Raw genomic sequence first — 4,961 nt, 5'->3', positions numbered from 1 at the left:
CCTGTGCCATTTTTTTTCTTCAATGTGACAATAAAAGAAAAGACGTTAAGTCCAAACAGCTTGAAGGATGAGGCTGGTGTTCTATTGTTCTCATTGTCTCTCAGGAAAAGACCGAATGCATTGTTCTGTCTGAATTATTTTAAGATGTATCGAGCTCGTCTGTAGCTGCGAGAAATACCTCAAAAAGATGGAAATCCTTAAGAGCAAGTTATACTATTCAAAATATAGTTCAATGTATTTTTATAAAGGCTCACTCACTTCCTTAAACAGTTGGGTTTTTACCAACTGTTTCAGGAAGGATTCAGACACATATTAATACACATATTAGGGGCAGAATAAACTACAGCGTGTGTGTGTGTTCATAAAGAAAGAACATGTATGTGTATGTACCCATTGATTTAATGTGATTTGTATCAAGAGATTTTTGAGGACTTTTGGTGAAAAATAGCCACAACATCTAATAATGGACCCTAAAGTGGCTTAAATATATTTTGCTGAATTATAAAATGTGACCTGACAATCTGTGTGGCTTCAAACTCCGTCTGAATTAAATTCAAAGTGATTGTGGACCGTCGTGCGGTCGTCCACATGCCGCCATGATCAGAATAGTACATATCAGATGTTGCGTTTCATTGTGAATAAAGTTAACTCTCCTGTTGCCCTTTTTCCCCAGGACATTCCCCAAAACATGGAAACTGAATTTAGACTGAAAACTATCAATCACAGCTTGGATGCAAAAACAATTACAGCTATTACGGTCGCGCTCCTCCTCGGCCCGGTTTGTGACGAGGTGTGAGTTACACTGAACATGTCCAGGCCGTGGAGGAGTCGGGTGTTTGTCGCTCTCTCACCAGAGGAGGGAGTCCCTGATGTCCGGAGACGCCGCCGTGTTTTCTCACTCTCTCGCTCACAGTTGCATCCGGAATAACTCGGGTTGTTCAAAATCCCAAAACACATGAACTATGATCAGGAATCTACAAGCAAAGTAACACAAACTGTGTAACTTCATTCAAAATTAATTAAACCTTTATAGCAGAAAACTCTACAGACACTTTTTTTTTTTTTTAAATTTCAATTTCTCTTGGAAGTCAGAGTTATTAGAAGGAACGTTGTTAATAACCCACGCAGGTTACAAGTTATAAAAGTGTGGAAGCTCACATGTTTTACTTAGATTAGATTCCGAGTCATAAAATATTTTCCTTTTTTTTCTTCTTTTTTTTCTTCAACATGCAGCCAAGCGCCTCCGTCCTGCATGTTCAAATTAAAACTACAGCGCATGCCCAACTTTCTTTTTTTCTTGTTCCATTGCCCAAATGCGTAAGTTATACCATTAAAAGAAACCATTTAACTTAATCAGTCCCATGAAAAGTGAAATTCCACTCCAGAATCAACAGAACGGCCCGCTAACCTTCACATTCGTGGTCTTTCCTCCTCTTGGAGCCAGCGATGGAGCCCCCGCTTCTGGCCCTCCGCCAAGTCCGCCATCCAATCACAGTCACAGTTAGTTTCAAAATTGACTTTGCATTTTACAAGGTTTGGTTTTTCGGCCTTTAAAAGAAAAGGAGGCAGCTCTCTGTTACGCAACGGATCCAGGCCAATTATCACGAGGTCGGTGCATTTTTATCTTTGGCACTTCGAGACGGGGGGAATCTGTTTCCAGCTTGGAAAACATCTTACACGCGGCTTGCCAGTGGAACAATGCGCGCGCAAGAGAGAGAGAGAGAGAGAGAGAGAGAGAGCGACGACCATGAAAGTGCTCCAGAGTCTAGCGCGAGCTGTCACGGGGTCCTCCACTTGTGGAGCTTAATGCAAATGATCGCATGGAACCTTTGCGGGATCCACGTCCGACCCTCCGGGCCGAGGACGACCGGGTCAACGAGGTCACCGGGCCTTTTTCCCGGAGAGAGAGCCGACCCAGCCTCTGGGTCACATCTCATTGGTTCGGGGGGAATCGGGGCCCTGTAATGAACTAAGTCGCAATAACTTGCGCAACCCTCCGAGGATTATATGCCACATTACGCTTGTCTGCTTGATGCAGTTTTGAAATAATAACAGAAACCCTTGATGGATGACACCAGATAATGAACAACATAGTGCAGGTGACGTGTTTACTACACCCTGTTCTGGCTCTGTGTAAACACTGGATTTTGGCAATGACAGGTACCTCACAGAAACATTGCAAAGCATGAACACACACCCTCCACTATTTATAGCTCCGTGGGCCTGGAATGCTTTGATTTGTCTTAGCGCCCACTGTTAAAGACGGGCTGCAGATATGTTTTCCTTTCTCTCCCCGTGATCTCTAATGACACCGGTTAATGCTTCCAAAAACAACCCAACGAAAAAACGCCCCAAATTACTTTAAGACGGGCCGGATTAAACACATGGTCTAACGGGTGCAACGAGTGATTAATTGTGATTGTTGAGGCTGAAATACAGTCAGTTGTTAAGAATGAAGCTGCGATGGGAAACGCTGAATGAGTTTACTTTGCTTTGACTACCAAATGTTGACTAGTAGTGCCTCCGTACTGTGCTGATACAGAGAGAGGTTGGAGTTATGAGATGCTGTATGGGATTGTAAAACCTGAACATGACGAATATTGTTTCATGGGATTGTTTCATACATCTGTGCTCGAAAGGGAAAAATTGATGAGGTCGTCGAGCACTTTTCCACTGGACTTAAGACACGTGAATTCGTTCTGCAAACATTCGAGAATCGATCAGAATCCTGTTACATAACGAGGCGGTTACATTATTCAGCGTGGATGTATGCAGTTTCCATGTTAATGGAACATATTAGTTCATTCATACAATTCGGAAAAAGGAGGAAAATGTTTTCCAGGGATCGCAAGTTGTGGCAGGAAGGAAACACGATTCCTTATTGCACAATGACATGCCAGCACGGCCCCGACTGAAATCCTGGCAGCAGCAGTCTGAGCAGCTCCAGCGCCGTTTGTCCAACATCTATCGAGAATTATGAAACACAACTTAAGTTAATTATGCTACTTTATCATTAAAAGATCAGCCACAGATTCCTGAATTGGGTGTTACACCTCCTTTAAAACACACTATGTTACATTACTTTATTAAATCCCGACACTTGGATGTTTGATGCTAAATGAAGCGGTTAACAAGTACAAATACATTTAGACATGTCATATCTAGTGATGGAGTAGGAGTAGATGAGCTTTTATCGCTTTTGAACTGGTTCATTTAACTTTTTTATGAAGAAAATTCCCAGATTAGACACACACATACATTTTAGAAAATATGCATATTAAATAAGCAGGCAGCTGGCTGTAGTGATATATTTAGTCCAGATATATGAATGGTATCAGTCTACACATCTAACTTTCTTCACTAAAGAGTTTTAAGAACGAATGCAAAGTAGAGAAGTACATTGTCCCAGAGAGCAGCTCAAACGACCCAAATGGAGGCAAAGGTCCACGCTTCAATTTGCCCCTCGAATTTCCTCGGAGCGTTTTCCATGAGACACAAAACATTGTATCATTTCCAGATCAAAGTTCCACTGCTTGGATTCAAAAGCTTAATCACACATGTGACACTTGGAAAACTGAAGGAGGGCAACGCTCTCTAACCCAGACAACTTTTACCTCAATGAGCTGTTTTTACAGTGATGGAAAAAAACTGCATGAACTTGGAAAAAAAAAAAAGGCGCTCTGAGTAAAAAAAGAAGAAAAAAAAAAAAACAGACGGAGGCTCAAACTCGGCCGTCTGGACACAGGCGGTTTTCCTTCTCTTAAGCGCGTGTCGCATTCATTTACTCATTCATAATTTGAGTTGCGTAAGAGTGCCGTAACAGTGGAGGAATTTACATCTGGTAGACGAGGCCGCTGGGTGGTGTTTCACCCCCAGAACGAAGGCTAATGCCACGGCAGTCACCTTGTTCACCCAACAGCCGAGAGCAAGCTCCCTCACTCAGACTAATCCATGTCTCAATCCCAAACAGATCCTCCGATTACCCCTCTCTCAAGTACACACTCTTGCCTAAGAAATGGCCTTGGATCAGCCACTGAGGCTACGCAGAAGGTTGAACACACATGCGATACAGGGAAAGGTGTTTTACTTTGTGGCGATGTTCACTGGATGTGTATCCAATTACTGAACGTTGTTGTGCATCTTGAAATAATTTCTGATGATGTCAGACATGCTCTGCGACAGGGAAACATATTTGTGTCGGCCACCTCAGAAGTTAGCATCGCATTGATTCCCCTGGCGAAAAGCCAACGGGGTTTTCCCACATGATTGTGAACAAACTCTGGTTTCTGTGTTGCATGTTGTGCTCAACAAGATAATCTTCACAAATTAACTCCATTTTGTGTGGGGTAATGCTAGCTCCAGAGGTAAAAAGCTAACGTAAGGCTACAAATGGACGACACCACCTTGAAGCTAAAGGCTAACTACTGCAAGATAATCTTCACAAATGAAGTCCGTATTGTGAGGCGTAAATGCTAGCTCCAGGAGTAAAAAGCTAACGTAAGGCTAGATATGGACGACACCACCTTGAAGCTAAAGGCTAACAACTGTTCATTGTGATGGCATTTAGTCGTCTTATTTAGCCACTTGTTAGCGAGCACCTTTTTAAGACACCTAAAAGCTTGAATGTGAACTTTGTGGGGCATCTACTAATTTATTTGGCACTGAAACAGTAACGTATAGTTCCACTTGGCTCCTCCGGCTGGCTTACTCTACAGCTTCCTCTCTCGGGCAACATGTCAACTTGATAATGTTAAAGCTGCTTCAACTAGCTGCTTCTTGACTGAAGCAAATGTATTCAGGATTGATTTTGGTTCTCGACTAGCTGAGGAACAACCTAACTGTATTCATACACATGTATATGTGATCACACTGTCAGTTCATCAGAACTACATGTTTGCTTTCCGGTCCAGAAGAAGCACATAACAATCATGTGTTCATAGTCACGGTTCAAACATCCCTTA

This window comes from Clinocottus analis, unplaced genomic scaffold (assembly GCF_023055335.1).
Source record: "Clinocottus analis isolate CAN_PGR_092001 unplaced genomic scaffold, fCliAna1.0.p SCAF_4, whole genome shotgun sequence".
In the NCBI taxonomy this organism is placed as follows: domain Eukaryota; kingdom Metazoa; phylum Chordata; class Actinopteri; order Perciformes; family Cottidae; genus Clinocottus; species Clinocottus analis.
This window is presented reverse-complemented; position numbering follows the sequence as displayed.